This window comes from Balaenoptera physalus (assembly GCF_965194825.1).
Source record: "Balaenoptera physalus genome assembly, chromosome: 3".
Lineage (NCBI taxonomy): Eukaryota > Metazoa > Chordata > Mammalia > Artiodactyla > Balaenopteridae > Balaenoptera > Balaenoptera physalus.
In genome coordinates, this window is record NC_138890.1 from 148,452,721 (window position 1) to 148,470,502 (window position 17,782).

Sequence of the window (17,782 nt, forward strand, 5' to 3'; positions counted from 1 at the left end):
TGTCTCAGTGTCCAGAGCTGGGTGGAATAACCAGTCCTAAACCAATCACAGATAAATGGGAAGTGAGATTACCACAGTTACCTTAGAATGATAACGCCCCATCCCCTGGGACTGAACAGCTGATAGCTGACAAAACTGGGCTCTGTGTGCAAAAACAAAGGGGAAATGGTTGTTGGAGAAGCAACCAGGAGCATCTGCTATACCCATTTATACGCAGGGCTGTGAACAGAGAAAGAAGAGGGACTTTCTACTCGTCATCCCTCAGGTAGCCTCCCCAGGGAAGCCCCCACCCTCCTTGAGTAGGTCAAATCTGCCTGCTCCTGGCTCTCATGGCCCCTGCAGAGCTCCTTCTTAATACTTGTGTCATTTACAGTAAAGTGTTATACCAGCTTTTCTCTTCTCTACCAGCCTAAGTATTAGGAGGGTTGCTTTAGCACAAGACTAAATTATCAGGGCCCTGCCCATGCCTGCTGCATCAGAGATGCTCAGTGGACGTTTGAAAGATGGATGGATGGATGGGTGGATGGATGGATGGATGGATAGGTGTTCCAGCCACTAAACTAGAGTCATCCTGAAGTTTTCTGAAAATGCATTTAAAGGGGTGAATCCTGGTTCTCATTCCTCCTTCCTTTTTCTCTCAAGGAGTTTGCACTGTGAGTACTTTTTGCTCTCGCCACAGATCCAGCCTAGCTCAGATCCCTGGCCATTACATCTTTGATTGGACAGGTGGCTTTTCTGCTAAGAGAGGGCTCCTGAGGGAAGCTGAGTAAAGGGGAAAGAAGAAAAAAAGAGTAAATATAAGCCAGTAAGAGAGATAAGTAATTATCTTGCTGTGTAAGTAGCCCAGATGCTTTGAATGAAGAAGGAAGTTTGAAAGAACATATTGTACAAGAGTGAGAACAGGTGATTAAATCAGGTAGGGACAGGATGTGCCAGTACAAGATGGAGCAAGGTAAGGGGAGAGAGAGACTTTGGCCCTGGGAGTGGTTTCAGGACTTGGCAGAGATGCTCAGATTTCTGGCCATAGACAAGAGAGTGGGGCTTTAACCCTTGAGTCCACCAGCTGCCCCTCTTCCTTACCACCCTTTGGACTTCCAGATTCTCCCACTTTCTCCACCTTCTTTCCCTCTTTTCCACACTTTAAACTTCTAATTCCTTTTGCTTTGTATACCAAGGATGACCAGAAGCTGAGGGGCCGGGGGTAAAACAAGTACCCAACTTCCCAGAGAGAACCCAGTTGAACTTCTTAAACTCGTTTTAAGAAGATGACCGCACCCTTTTCTGAGGCTCAGTGCAAGGGGTTTTACATGAAATTGCCTCTCATCTGTTTGTCAGAAGCTTAATGGCAAATAATAGCTAGTTGCCCCTGGGGATTTTAAATAACCCTAAGATGGACATAATAATGGAATTCTGAGAAGTGGAGGGAGTTCTTAAAAACAAGTAAGCAGGACATCAAGAACTGTTGAAACCCCTCTTTATTGCCCAAGAGATGGGTCACGTGCTCAGACACCACCACTAATTAACACGGGGAGGCTGGCTGTCAACAGCTGAAAATTGTGCCATGACATGTATAACCAATTTCTGTATCCGACCCTAGTGGAGACTTCATCCATGTATTTACATTCCAAAACACCAGGTGTCCATGAAGGGATTGTTTTTATGGTGTTAAAATTTTTATTGGGATTTTCCCCCTCAATTATAAAAGTAATAACTTTTAATTTTATTTAGGTATTTTAGTAATACTTTATTTTATTACAAAAATAATATTTTTTAATTTTAGAATCATCCTCCCAGAGATAACCACTGCTAATATACTGGGTGCATATATATATTCCCAGTTTTTCTTCTGTGCACATGTGGAGATACATATATTAGAATTGAGGTCAAACACATCCACTTCCTGTACTCAGTTATCTTCTTTCTTTCACATGTTTCCATATCATTAAAAGTTTTATCACATTATTTTTAAAATTAAATAATATTTTGCTGAATATCTATACCATGATCTAGTTAAATAAGCCTTTATGATTTGATATTTAGATTTTTTTCCCAATATTCTTTTTTTATAAATAGACCAGGGGAGATTTTTTGTGTGTGTACAGAATTGTTTTTGCACGTCTCTTTTCCTTTGGATAAATTTCTAGAAGTGTATTTTCCAATTCAAAGTGTATCTACAACAGTATGGAGGTTCCTTAAAAAACTAAAAATAGAACTGCCATATGACCCAGCAATCCCACTACTGAGCATATACCCTGAGAAAACCATAATTCAAAAAGAGTCATGAACCACAATATTCATTGCAGCTCTATTTACAATAGCCAGGACATGGAAGCAACTTAAATGTCCATCGACAGGTGAATGGATAAAGAAAATGTGGCACATATATACCATGGAATATTACTCAGCCATAAAAAGAAACGAAATTGAGTTATTTGTAGTGAAGTGGATGGACCTAGAGTCTGTCATACAGAGTGAAGTAAGTCAGAAAGAGAAAAACAAATACCGTATGCTAACACATATATATGGAATCTTAAAAAAACAACAACAACAAATGGTTCTGAAGAACCTAGGGGCAGGACAGGAATAAAGAGGCAGACATAGAGAATGGACACAGGGAGGGGGAAGGGTAAGCTGGGACGAAGAGAGTGGCATGGACATATATACACTACCAAATGTAAAATAGGTAGCTAGTGGGAAGCAGCTGCATAGCACAGGGAGATCAGCTAGGTGCTTTGTGACCACCTAGAGGGGTGGAAGGGAGACGCAAGAGGGAGGAGATATGGGGATATATGTATATGTATAACTGACTCACTTTGTTATACAGCAGAAACTAACACACCATTGTAAAGCAATTATACTCCAATAAAGATGTTAAAAATGAAGAGAAAAAATAAAAATAAAAATGACAGGCAACTATGTATACTGTTCTAAAAAAAAAAACCAAAGTGTATCTACATTCTTAAGGCTTTTAACATGTATTACCAGAAAGATTTCACCAATTTACACTCAGAAGGCAAGGTGCCAGCCCCGCCTCTACTGTTGAATAGCCACAAGCATTTGCAAACTCAGTGATACCATCCAGAAATCTCACGGCGTTGGGAAAAGAATAAAATAAATATTTTATAAGAAAATACTTTGAAAATTGGAAATCCTATCAAAACACACATCGCCATTATTATCAATTTTTAAACCACCCAATATAGACAAGGCATTACCCTCTCAACCACATACGCCAATGATTTAGAGCCCATTAGAGAATAAAATCCTTACCAACAAGATGGGAATAAAGACACAGACCTACTAGAGAATGGACTTGAGGATATGGGGAGGGGGAGGGGTAAGATGTGACAGGGTGAGAGAGTGGCATGGACATATATACACTACCAAATGTAAAATAGATAGCTAGTGGGAAGCAGCCACATAGCACAGGGAGATCAGCTCGGTGCTTTGTGACCACCTAGAGGTGGGGGATAGGGAGGGGGGGAGGGAGGGAGACGCAAGAGGGAAGAGATATGGGAACGTATGTATATGTATAGCTGATTCACTTTGTTATAAAGCAGAAACTAACACACCACTGTAAAGCAATTATACTCCAATAAAGATGTTAAAAAAAAAATCCTTACCAACTCCCCTCTAAATGCAACTGACACCCAATACATGTATTTATTCAAAACCATTTATTGAGATTTGAATTAAGGATGAGGAACATAGAAGAAAAAATAATAAAATAATAAACACAGTTCTTGACATCCATGAGCTACCAGGCTGGGCGGGTTCAGGAAGAAAGATAAATCGGGGTTCATTATCAGTACCATGATAGGGTCAGGTCCTGGGTGCTCTGTGGACAGGGCAGCCCCCGCTTTGGGGAGACCCAAGGAAGTCCCTGCCTGAAGGAAGGAAAGCCGAAATTGAGGCGAAGGAGGCAGCTGGGCTTTTGAGTGGGCAGCCATGTGTCAATCTTCATTGCTTCTGAAACAACATGGAGAGATCACATTCTCCGTGCAGCCCTGTGCCTGCGTAGAAAGGGAGCCGTTCCTGTGGGGCAAAGAGTATAACAAGGCACGTGATGGGAAGGCTTGCCCCATGGGGCATACTTTGAGGAACACTCATGATTATTTCTCTAGATATCAGCCTGGTATTTTAGTCTGTGAGACACAGAAGCTGAGGGAGAGCAGGATGGCTTGGGACTGCCAAGGGGATTTAGAGCGGAGTGAAAGGAAGATAAAGGGGCAAGACAAGGCAACTGACAAGGAGAAGAACTTTGGAGGGGAAGACAGAGATGCCTGATAAGGAATTTGGCCAAGGGTCTGCCGTGATATGTGGTACCTGTCCACCCACAAAATGCTTGCTCCTGTTAATCCATGAAGTGACATGGGGCTAAATGTGACCTCCAGAGGGGTAAAGAGTGAGAACGAAGACAGCCTGTTGGAGGCTGCGACCCTTGGTTCACTCATCCTTCATCCAGTAAGCATGCAAGTGCTCCTGAGGACTTCTCCTAAGCAGGAAACCTCTCTTCTGAACTGCACAGGACATTAAAGGGAACATTATCTGCTGCTCTTCCCAGACTGACTCACTGGCCACACTTTAGCTCTGTGTGCCTGGCTCATGCACAGAGCCTGAAAGAAAAGGCGGGGATTATAATGGGTCTTTTTTTTTTTAAACATCTTTATTGGAGTATAATTGCTTTACAAAGTTGTGTTAGTTTCTGCTGTATAACAAAGTGAATCAGCTATACATATACATATATCCCCATATCCCCTCCCTCTTGCGTCTCCCTCCCATCCTCCCTATCCCACCCCTCTAGCTGGTCACAAAGCACCGAGCTGATCTCCCTGTGCTATGCAGCTGCTTCCCACTAGCTATCTATTTTACATTTGGTAGTGTATATATGTCCGTGCCACTCTCTCACTTCGTCCCAGCTTACCCTTCCCCCTCCCCGTGTCCTCAAGTCCATTCTCTACATCTGCGTCTATATTCCTGTCCTGCCCCTAGGTTCATCAGAACCTTTTTTTTTTTAGATTCCATATATATATTCCATATATATTTATATTTATATTCCATATATATGTGTTAGCATGTGGTATTTGTTTTTCTCTTTCTGACTTACTTCACTCTGTATGACAGACTCTAGGTCCATCCACCTCACTACTAATAACTCAATTTCGTTTCTTTTTATGGCTGAGTAATATTCCATTGTATATATGTGCCACATCTTCTTTATCCATTCATCTGTCAATGGACACTTAGGTTGTTTCCATGTCCTGGCTATTGTAAATAGTGCTGCAATGAATATTGTGGTTCATGTCTCTTTTTGAATTATGGTTTTCTCAGGGTATATGCCCAATAGTGGTATTGCTGGGTCATATGGCAGTTCTGTTTTTAGTTTTTTAAGCAATCAAGGACATTCAGAAAGGCATTCCAGACATCCAGGTGCAGATCAGTCCCTCTTCTGAGTCACTCCCATAAAAGCATCCCAAGCCACTTATATTTTGACTTGTAAATAAGTTGGTAATTGACAGAACTGGAGGTATCAGCAAAGCGGCAAACTTCCCTTCCAAATTATATTGTTCTTGTCATAATATTAAAATTAATTTCTGTCTCTGAAGCTGAGTTGAGAAACATGGTATGGGATGTCTGCCAGGCCAAGGATGAAAAATCATTATGGATAATATTACAAGAATGTTTACAAAGATAAGGAGAAATTGGCTAAGCTTTTAGATACGGACTTCCTAATCTTTTTTTTTCCTTGGTAATCTCAGAGAGGGTTGTCTGGAAGACACACCATCAACTACATGTTGTACAAAGAGGTGATGCTATTATTGTAAAGCAGTGAGTCAACAATGATTTACTGGGTTCTGCCAGGCCAATGTCACGGTGGCCAAATACGCAGACGTTTGCATGGGCCTTTCTATTTCCATGTGCAAATGCATTGACACAGGAAACCTAGCAACCAATTGGGAGTTAGGCCTACTGGTTGTTGATATACACTAATAGGATGGTGGACTTACTAAGAAATCTATAGAGGGACTCTTTTATAATTGACAATAGCACTTACCTTTTAAAGTGTTAAGCATATTATATTCTCTTTTTCTAAGTGCTGTTGTCTTACTCTGGGCTACAGAAGTGCATCACTCTTCAAAGTTCACTTATCCAGCAACCACATCTCAGTTGGCTTTGTCCCCCATCTGTCCTAGAGTTCGAATTGATGAACATGAGCAGCTTTATTGGAAGAATCCATAGGGTCTCAGAACATAGCTCTCAGTAATATGGAGGGCCTGTTGCTTAATGGGAAGAATGTATTGTAGAGCCCAAGTCAAGTGCTCTTTCAATGGATCTGTGAATCAAAATAATATATTGTGTATGGCTTTATAAAAGTAGTCAGTCAGCCATCAACAAGTGTTGTTGAACACCTGTGGACACATATGAATGTGACAGTGTGTGGAGCTGAAAATGCAGAGGAAACAAGGCACAGGTTACTTGGAGACTTTGATGATGGTATTCAAGAAGGAACCGTGGCAGTGGGCCAGATGTCAGAGGCTTCCTTCTTATTTACAGCTCTTCTACTTGGTTAAATATGGTAGTTACCATCTAAACTAAGCAGCACTGATTGTCTCTGGATTATCCCTGGATTAGCCATCTAGGTAAGGCTAGTCATTATAACACCCAACCTCTCTCTGTCTCAGAAGCTTAACAACCAAAATTTGTTTCTCACCCATGTCCCAGTCCAGTGGGCATCAGAAGAGGATGCAGGACCCTTCCATCTGTGGGCTGTACTAAGCCCATACAACTGAAGTCTTCCATTTCATCATCCTCTGGCCAGTAATGGATCAGAGAGAGAGAGAGAGAATGTGTGAATATCTTACAGACCAGGACTAGACGAAAAGTACATCATTTCTGCCCACTTTCAGAGGCCCCAACTCCTTCACCTGCCTCTGTCTAACTGAAGGGGAGCCAATGAAGCAAACTTTAACTCTCTACCCAGAAGGAAAAGGAGAACCAAATTCTGATGGACACTAGAAGCTTTTGCTACTCCTGTGGTCTCCCAGAGTTCTAACTGAGATGTAGAAAAAAGCAGGAATTAGAGAGGAAAAATGCTTTCGACACATTCTTGAAAATTTCTTCTTAGATATTGTAACTTTCTCAGATGTGCACACAGCCCGCTCTCAGTGCTCTAAAGATTCTCCCATCAGGCACTTGGCCAAAGCACTTCATCTCTCCAGGCCTTAGTTGCCCAACCTGTAAAAGGGAGAGGTTGGATCAGAATCCTTTCATGTCTTTTGGCTCCTTTCATATCCAAAATGCCATGATTCTAGAACTCCTGCTGTTCATTTCCTCTTGAGACAAATAACCAGGGAGCCAGAGAGGTAATGCCAGTTGGTCAACAATTTATTGTTTTTCATTTTATTTTTAACTTCCCTTCTCACTTCCCAAGCCCACATTTCTAGAAATGGAAATCTACATAGTAGACAAGGTTGTTACCAATATAAGAGTGATTATTAAAGTTGTTTTGTGTTTGGATGAACAGCACATTCACAGACCCACATATAACACACACAGAGATCCCTCTGTGAAAAAACGATCTTGTCTGAACAGTCTTGCAAAACATATGTTCTCCTCCTACTGCTCTTGCCCTGGATTCGTCAGTTCTGCAGTGGTAACAAATGGTGCTCTCTCAGTGGCTGACAAAACATTTCCTTTTTGCTCACTTTACGTGAGGACAGTGGCTCAGCAGCAGGTTGGCCGTGGCTCTGCTGGGATTGGCTGGACTCAGCTGAGCTTATCTGGGCTCCACCTGTTTTCTCATTCCGGAACCCAGATGGAGGGAGTAGGCACCATGTGGCACATCCGGAGGACATATGGAGAACAAGAGCAGGAAGGCCTCAGCCAATAAATACAATACCATGCAATTGTGTTTAAGGCTCTGTTTGGATACAGCAAACACAATCACAACCACTCACATCCCATTGACTAGAGTTTTTCATGTGGCCAAGTCCAAATTCATTGAGATGAGATGTGTACTCCACCCACAGGATGCATGTGAAGCCTTAAAGAAAAACGCACAGTGTAAGAGTTGTGAGTTTAAGTTTTATTCAAGGACCTTACTGAGGACTATAATCTGGGAGACAGCCCCTCGGTAGCTCGGAGGGAACCGTTCTGAAGAGGTAAAGGAGGAGAGAGTTTATATATGATTTTTGGCTAGGAAATACATGCAATTCAGTACACATCTTGTACAAGATTAATGCTGAAATGCACACACTACTATATATAAAATAGATAACCAACAACAAAGACCTACTCTATAGCACAGGCAACTATACTTATATCTTGTAATAACCTATAATGGGAAAGAATCTAAGATAGATAGATAGATAGATAGATAGATAGATAGATAGATAGATAGATAGATAGATAGATAGATTTAACTGAATCACCTTTCTGTACACCCGAAACTAACACAACATTGTAAATCAACCAACTATATTTCAATAAAAATTGAAAAAAAAAATGATTACTGCTGGTCACAAGAATGGATATCTCAAGTTAATGATTTTTTTGCTCTTCTATGTGTGGGAAGATGCAAGAATCTGGGTTCATTAAAATTCTCCCTGATCTGTGCATCCAACTATCCAAGGGGCTGTTTTTCCAAAGCCGAGTGCCTCTTCCCATTTTTCATCCTCAGTTCCTCTTAGGGTGCACTGCAGTGGCTGACAACTTCATCTTTGTAGAGTTGGGGAGTGAGCAAACTCTTTGTTCTTCTTTGTTTACACATGAGTGTGTCTAATGACGATGGATGGGGGTATGGAATCCTCTGACTGGGAGGGAGCAAAGAGCTGGGGACTATAATCCAATCTGCTCACACCCCCATTGCCTCCACTGAAATTCTAAGTGCAACATTTCCCATGGAAAGGATGCCACTCTACTTTAGCTATTAGTTCTTCCACTGTGGAAAAGTTCTTGGGTAGGAGAGAGTTAGGAGGGAGAAGCAGTCAGCAATGGGAGAATGGAGGAAATTTAACAAACATTTATATAGTCTTCATGGTAGACTGGGCACTATTTTAAGCCCATTACCAATACCAACTCTTTGAATCTTCATCATAGTTCTGCGAGGTTGATCCGTGCATTATTCCCATTTTACAGATGAGGAAACTAAGGCACAGAGAAGTTAAGTTACCTGTGATCACACATCTAGTAAATGACAGAACAGGATTCCAACTCAGATAATTTGGCTCCAAAATCTCTCTTCTTAAATACTCTGAAGGGAAGAGAAATGGGAGGATTCCAGTACCATGGATTAGCTAGTTGCTGCTATGCTACAATTTTAGGGGAGCAAGGAAACCAATTTCCTCTGGAAGGGGCAGACGTTGTTTCAGTAAGACATGACATGTTTTCCAGAATATAGACAAAACTGAACATTCTGAGATCACTGGGATTTAGGCCACTGCCCTAGGCACTGTCCTGCATAGTCTCTGCTCTAATGGAGCTTACAGACTAGTGGAGGGAAACACACCATCAACAAACAAATGAGGAAAAATATCACGGGTCAGTTGATGGTATGAGCTGTGGAGAACAGTAAAGTGGGGTGGGGGGTGAAGAATGTGGAGCAGTGCTGGAGATGGGGTTTGAAGACAGTGGTCAACGAAGAGCTTGCTGATAAGGTGACATTTAAGCAATGGCCTGAAGAAGGTGAAGGAGATAAATATTAATATTTGATAAATGAATGAATGAATACTCAACCATATTTAATTGTCCTGGTGAAACAGAAAAAAAAAAAGTTACCTTATTACTCAGACCTGGCCAGGCCCGCCCTCCCCTGGGATAATTCAAGCTGATCTTCTGATTGAGTCCCGATCCTCTTCCTCTGTCACGTGGCTGCTGCCACTTCCAATTTCACCAATGAATTTCCTTCAAGGTGGAAGAGGACACACCCATGATCTCTTTAAATGGCCGAGGGATTTTTCTGGGAATGTGCAGGAGTCACATGGTAGCAATTGTTCACCTGCTCTGGGCTGCAGGGTTGGGAGGAAGGGGGCTGATTTGGGCTGTTATTATTAGTCTGTGTGCCTGCACATGCATGTTAGACGAGGCTGAGCATATTTTGACAGGGAGGTGAGCCAGATGTGAAAACAGACACAGCTAATAGAATTACTGAGCAAAATGAGTAAATGAGAAGGTGTGAAACCTTCGGAAGTGTGCAGAGATTAAACTTGGTTGATATCAAGAAGGCGGGGGGGAGGGGGTCTTCCGGGGACTTCCCTGGTGGCACAGTGGTTAAGAATCCGCCTGCCAACGCAGGGGACACGGGTTCGAGCCCTGGTCCGGGAAGATCCCACATGCTGTGGAGCCACGAAGCCCACGAGCCACAACTACTGAGCCTGCGCTCTAGAGCCTGTGAACCACAGCTACTGAAGCCCGTGCGCCTAGAGCCCGTGCTCCGCAACAAGAGAAGCCACCGCAGTGAGAAGTCCGCGCACCGCAGCGAAGAGGAGACCCCGCTCACCGCAACTAGAGAAAGCCCACGCAGAGCAACAAAGACCCAGCGCAGCCAAAAATAAAATTAAATAAATAAATAAATTTATGAAAAAAAGAAGAATGCGGAGGGGTGCTTTACTGCTCTCTAGGAATGAGAGGGATCAGGGCCAGGAGGAGCCAGGACCTTGAAACCTATCCTTCCTTCCAAGAAGAGCAGGAGCGTGGGCAGTGAGAGGGACAGTGCGAGACAGGAGGGGTCAGGCGACAAGCTGGGCTGCAAGGAGGCGGTATCCGGGAATCCTGCCAGGCATTCAGAAAGACGGTCCAGCCACGCACCACGGATGCTGGGGCCAACAGCATATGGGGGTGCAGGCCGGCCCTAGGAGTCAGCCACTGATCTGGGCACCGGGCAGAGATTCAGGGCCTGAAGGGCCTGTTATGGAAGAAGTGGGGTCTTAACAGTTGACCCCACAGGATTCCAGCACCAGGAACAGAACAGGACCCGATGCAAGCCTTCCCTGGGCTTCTCTCACTGCATGGACATTCTGCCCAGAGCCTGCAGGTGGAGCTCAAGTGGCCCCAGCTATCTACGGAAAGCTGTGGCAGGCAGGTCAGGGCACGCTCCCGGCTGGGTGAATAGACACAGAGTGAAAATGTTCTATCACAGAAGCGCCAGGCTACTGTGAGAGGCGCACTTACGAGGGTCAAGGTGAGCCGAGTTTTTAGCTTACGGTTACGGGGGCTTCGTTTGTTTGATTTTGGTGTTGTGTACCATATCTGGAAAGCTAACGTGTTAAGCAACTGGAGGTCCCTCTAACCTCCGACGCAGGTGTCAACAGGAAGGAGCAAAATAATAACCTTGCAGCCTCAGCAAGCAGAGGCAGCAATGGGGGAGTCTGACCAGGACCCCGAGGAAGGCTGGGTTAAGTCAGCACAGAGAGGGAGGCAGATGAGAGGAAAGGGAGGAGGGAAGGGATCCTGGCTTCACGAGGTCTCCCCCAGTCAGAAAGGGCTCCCTGCAAACCTGCATTAAGCTGGCCTGAAAGTTTCAACTACCCCCAAGTCCGCCTCTTACATGGGGGGACGCCGAGCCCAGAGAGGTGGAGTGAGGGGTAAGCTGGTCAAAGTTTAACAACTGCTCCTCCGGGAGAAAAAAAAAGAAGAAAGAAACATTCTGATTTGTAGCATTTGCCAATTCCCACCATATAAGTACTCCCACTAGGGCTGATTTCAAGCTACCAACAGGAAGCCAGCTGGCTTACAACATTCCTTGAAAATGTAACAGTTGCTTCCTGGTGTAGACCTACACCCCCGGGGAGAGTGCCCTTGACCTCGTAGCCCTCCTCACAAGGAACCCTCAGCTCAGGTCAGTCCTTTTAAGAAAATGCCCTTTCCAGGCCCAGAGGATGGAGGAGGACCCAATCCTACCTCCTAACCAGTAGCTACCTTGCCTAGTCCTTTATGCTATAACCATGGCTTCAAAAGAATCACCTAAGTGCTTGTTAAAAACGCCCCTTCCAGTACCAGCTTGCAATCAGTAGGTAAATAAGCCCTGGAGATCTCATGCAGGGCATAGTGATTATAGACAACAATGTAAACTTCAAAGTTTCTAAGCGACTAGCTCTTAATTGTTCCCACCACAGAAATAATTGTTATGTGACTTGATAGAGGTTTTAGCGAATGCTGCACAATTATATTCCAATAACATTTTTTAATTTAAAAAATGCCCCTTCCTAGGTCCCGCCCTCCAAAAATTTTGACCCGTTGTATCTGGGATGGGCAGTGGTGCCCAGAACAGACTCTAGAAGCAGTACCCCAGGAACATCCACTGCTATTGAAGGCCCATACCTAGATCCCCGCAGCACCCTGTATCAGAGCCGACTTTGGGAAGGGAGAGTGTGCTGAGAGAGCCCTTTATCAGAAAGAGGGATGCCTTAGACGGCTCAGAACCCGTGGTCCCAAGGTCCTCTGACCTGTCCACCAAGCCATGGCCGGGCTGGGTTCTGTGCGTTGGAGCTTCTTGAAGGTAGGGGCCACTACTCCTTTGTAGCCATCAGAAGTGCGAAAGCATGCTGGTTAACAACCCAGATCATGGAGCCCAGCTGCAGAGTTCCTCTCCCTCCGTACACTGCTCACTAGCTGTGTGACCCCGGACAACTCATGGAGCCTCTCTGGGCTCCAGTGTCCTCATCTGTAAAATGGACATATTCATAGAACTTACATCTCAGTGCCTGGCATGTAGTGTGTCCTACACGAGGATTTGCTGATTTTATCACCACGCAGTTCCGAGCACACTGGACGCTTTTAAGATAAGCTTGTTGGTTTAAACCACTTACCCCCTTGGGCTTCCATTTCCTCATCATGGGAGCTGTGACATAGTAGTAGGAAAAATAATAGCTTTCCTGCCTCTGCACAGGATTATTGTAAGAATAAAATATGACCGTGATGTGAAAGTGCTTTAAACACTACAGATCTCCGTGTAAATGTTTTGTCATTTTGTCTTTGATGTTGTTGTTAATTTGAGGCAGGACTCCCAGTCTGAAGACTGGATTCCCATTTCTGCTGTGCTGGCTGAGCTGTGTGATGGTGGGCAAAGCCAGTTACCTCTCTGAGCCTCGGTTTCCTCTCCCATCGAGGGAAGCCTCCTAGCAGAGGCATTATATGTGTTAGGCGGCATTAGTGGTTCCCAGCCCTGACTTTACATTGAAATCATCTGGAGGGCTTTGTTAAAATGTCCATGTGCCAGTGGACACAATTCTGAATCAATCAGAACCTCTGGGAAGACATAAGAGTTGGTCCTTTTAAGAAGTTCCCTACATGGTTCTAATGTGAATCCTGGACTGAAAACCACTGGAGTCTGGAACAGCTTTGTAAACTGCAAAACCTAATGTACAATTTGTGGATTTTTTTTTAATTGTTGTTAATTGATGGTCTTATGAGGAACTAGTTCCTCTGAAAATCAGGCCAAAGGGCGATTTCCACCATCTGTCTGAAGTGTACACTGACTGGGGAAAATTGAAACTCACCCAATTCCTATTCTTGCCTTCAAGCCCAGGAGGCTGAGTGAAAATAAGCCTCTCTGAGAGCAAAAACGCTGCTGGCATGTTGCGGCCAGCGAGAGGAGTTGGTGTAATTGGATTTGGAAGCAATGCCTCCAGCCGTGGGGAAGCATTCAGGGTTCTGTTTTATTAAAGTGACTCCCGTGCAAAGGCACATACATCACTGTGAGCGGTTTACCCCGATTAGGTTAGGGGCCAGGAGATCTTTCTGTGTAAGTCCCCAGGTGCAGTACCAACCCTGATTTGGCTCCAGTTTGGACAAATCCGATCTCTGCTAATTGTCTACCTCTTACATCGCACAGCTGTGGTCATGCACAGCATACTTCCTCTGCTTGGATGCATTTTCACAGACAGAGAGTCTTCAAGAAGTTCAAGAAGTTCTGGGATTCACAAGAGAGGAGGGAGGGGGTGTCTGGAATCAGAGGTGGACATTTTCTAACTGTCTCTACTATTTCTAGTAACATCCACACAGCCATGATGTTCTGATTAAACTGCTGGGTTCGACTGGGATGGTCGTTTTATATAGAAGTGATTCCCTTATGGAAAGTGCCAGATGTTTCCCATCAAAGGATATCTCAGGACAGGGAATGAGAAGGCAACCTGTTTGAGAAGCGATAAAATGTAAACTTGATCATTGCCGTGATTAAAAAAAAAGAAAAGAAAAGAAAAATAATAATGGATGACATATGAGAAAACGTCCTGCTGTGAAATTTCACAAACAAATGTGTAACTATGATTTCTGGGCTGTGGACAGATAAACACTTCAGTGCTGTGAGCACATGTTTGCATGCAACCCAGGAAGAGCTAGGACCTTCATCTCCCCACCCTCAGGCCAGGATTCTCCTAGCACTGTATCCGCAACATTCAATGCCTGCATTCAGGAGTGGCTGCCATGTTATCTTGAAAACCTCTTCAGATTCCCCTGTCAAAGACAGAACGCTAAGCTGGCTCCAAGTCCAGTGTTTGATAATACTAGCACAGGACCAGTTCTTCTGCATGCAGATTTGCATCCCCTATCTTAGGTTCTTGTTCTGCTTTTTCAACTTTAAGGCTTCAGTGATTCACTTATTCTCTCTACAGTCATTGACCCTTGACTTTGGGCAGAGCTTGTAAAATGGCCTTAATCTTGAGCCTGGTGTGAAATAGCTAATCCCTCCTGCTGCTCTCCCCACCCTTAGCAGATTATGTCCTCTGCTTTCCAAACTAAATATTAGCATTCTATATTGGAAAGACTTGCCAGATTCCTGGAAATCAAAAGGTACTTGTGGGGTTCTCGCCCTGGTTTTTTAGCCTCAGGCCATCTAACAGGTAGAGCAGCAGGTAAGGAGACCCAGCAGGCAGAGGACACCAACCCAGCAGATCCCAAAGGAAGCAGCTAACACAATTCCCAACATTTCAAACAATGGGTGAATGTATTTCAAATTTGTTTGCAAGAAATGAGATTGTTTGCATTTTTAGGACCACACAGGCGTTTGGAACTTAGTTTGCGTTTATAGTCAGGAGGTATGGCAGGTGGTGTCCTAACCATTTATGGTAGAGAACTGAAAGTTGGGGAGGAGCGCAAAGTGGGTATGAGGTGCGCAGGGCTCCCCTGCCATCTGAGTCTTGATCAATCTTAGCAAAATCCAAAGTTTACCGAAAACTGGAACCCTCAAATGTCCATCAAGAGTAGAATGAGGAAATAAATTATGGTCTTTCATTCAATGTAATATGAATGAAGACGAATGAGGTGAAGTGAAAATGAATTTTGTACGAGTCCATGTAACAACAAGCTTGAATCATAGAACAACGTGAAATGAAAGAAGCCAGACACACACACTCAAAAAACGCATATTGTATGATTCTATTTCTATAAAGTCCCAAAGTAAGCAAAACTAATCTGCAGTGTTAAAAGTCAGAAGAGTGGTTCCTCTTGGGAAGGGGTGGGTAGAGATTGGGGGGAGGCACCAGGGAGATTCCTGGGATGCTATTAGTGTTCTATTTCTTGACCTGATGGTAACATAGACATATTCACTTTGCGATAATTCATTGAGCAGAATACTTATGATTTGTGCATTTCACATGTGTGACATTCTTTAAAGAAATTCAAATCTTGGATGGGGCCCTGCTTATCCATGGGAATTGGGCTTGCAAGAGCTAGGTAGGTCCTCAGAATCCCTGCCCAGCATGCTAGGTTCATTTCTAGAGTCAGGGAAACTGAGTCAAAATCTGAGTAGAGCATTGGGGCAACAGTAGCAGATGAGGCAAGACAAGGTGAGAATTGCATTCACTTCAAGACCACCTGACACCAGGTCTTGGGAGCAAGTCCCACAAAATGGTAGCGCTGAGATTTCTGGCGTTTGGGATTGGCTCAGGGCCTGGGTGAGCCAGCATATGCAGATAGAGTCTACCAGGGGGTAAAGGGTGAAAGCTCAGGTCTGGTTTTTTTTTTTTTTTAACATCTTTATTGGAGTATAATTGCTTTACAATGGTGTGTTAGTTCCTGCTGTATAACAAAGTGAATCAGCTATACGTGTACACATATCTCCATATCTCCTCCTTGTGTCTCTCTCCCACCCTCCCTATCCCACCCCTCTAGGTGGTCACAAAGCACCGAGCTGATCTCCCTGTGCTATGCGGCTGCTTCCCACTAGCTATCCACTTCACATTTGGTGGTGTACACATGTCCATGCCACTCTCTCACTTCGTCCCAGCTTACCCTTCCCCCTCCCCGTGTCCTCAAGTCCATTCTCTACGTCTGCGTCTCCACTCCTGTCCTGCCCCTGCTTTCTCAACTCTTGGTCCGTGTAGATGAGACTTGGCTTAATGGAAAAGAGTGATGAAGGGAAGCGTTTGGACAGAGAGAATCTGAACAGGATGAGCATTAATGCAGAGCAAGATGAGGAAGAAGAGGGTTTGTGGGGTCATGCCAGAGTGGGACACAGCACCGGGAGAAGGCATATTTGAATAAGATTACGGAGGAGCATAAAGATGGGAGAGTCTCTGAGCATCCAGAAGCGAGGAAGCCGAGGCAGTTTGTCGTGGGCGAGGCGTGGAGGCTGCTGACTCGGTACAGACCTGCTTTGCAGTTTTACTTTTTGCATTTTTAAACCACAGTCACACTAGGGGAGCTACTGAGGAGTGAAACCAAGATAACTGTCCTCTGGTGGGAGTATAGGGCTAACATTTTCCTAGTTGGACTCCAAATATTTGGAGCTATTTACCACTGTAACCATCACTAAAAGCAGTCTGTGGACACTCTGGATGTTCCAGCCCCGGTTAGAGTGAATAATCTTGACCAAGATCCTGCTGCAATGGGGGAGTTGACTCAGAGAGACAAAAAAGCAAAACTTTTTTTTAAGTTATTTACACTTTTTTTTTTTTTTTAAGTTATTTACACTTTTTGTATTGAAGTATAGTTGGTTTACAATGTTGTGTTAGTTTCTGGTGTACAGCAAAGTGATTCAGACTTCAGATCTGAATATAATATCTGAACCAAATATTCAAATATTCTTTTTTGGATTATTTTCCATTATAGGTTATTACAAGGTATTGAATATAGTTCCCTGTGCTATACAGTAGGATCTTGTTGTTTATGTACAGTGGTGTGTATCTGTTAATCCCAACCTTCTAATTTATCCCTCCCCCCCGACTTTCCCCTTTGGTAACCATAAGTTTGTTTTCAATGTCTGTGAGCCTGTTTCTATTTTGTAAATAAGTTAATTTGTATCAATTTTTTTAGATTCCACATGTAAGTTATATCATATTATTTTTGTGTTTGTCTGACTTATTTTACTTAGTATGATAATCTCTAGGTAATCCACATTGCTGCAAATGGCATCATTTCACTCTTTTTTATGGCTGAGTAATATTCCATTGTATATATACACCACATCTTCTTTATCCATTCATCTGTTGATGGACACTTAGATTGCTTCTATGTCTTGGCTATTGTCAATAGTGCTGCTGTGAACATTGGGGTGCATGTATCTTTTCAAATTAGAATTTTTGTCCTTTCTGGATAAATGCCCAAGGGTGAGATTGCTGGATCATACTGTAACTCTATTTTTAGTTTGAGACAAAAACCAAATTTATCCCCAGCCTCATGTCCACCAGCCATAAAAATGATCAGTGGACAGTGGGAGGTATGCCCAGTGTGGGGAGAGACCACAATAGATGATCAGGTTAACAGTCGGCATAGCAAAGTGGGCAGTTGGGGTTATCTTTCTCTCTGAAGGTTTACTTACCCCACTGTGTTTACCCTGCTGGAGAGT

The 17,782-nt window shown here is 43.7% G+C and overlaps 1 protein-coding gene and 1 long non-coding RNA gene across 7 annotated transcripts in view; one reads left to right on the top strand and one right to left on the bottom strand.

Annotated features, from left to right (window-relative positions):
- LOC309656925 overlaps nt 1-16,858 on the bottom strand; it is a 28,442-nt gene extending 11,584 nt beyond the window's left edge. The window contains exon 1 of the long non-coding RNA XR_014261618.1: nt 15,969-16,858. This is a non-coding gene — a long non-coding RNA (uncharacterized lncRNA). The remainder of the gene's footprint in view (nt 1-15,968) is intronic.
- Nucleotides 1-17,782, top strand: part of PRLR (prolactin receptor) — a 206,427-nt gene that overhangs the window by 155,008 nt on the left and 33,637 nt on the right. The gene's annotated exons all lie outside the window — the stretch shown is intronic.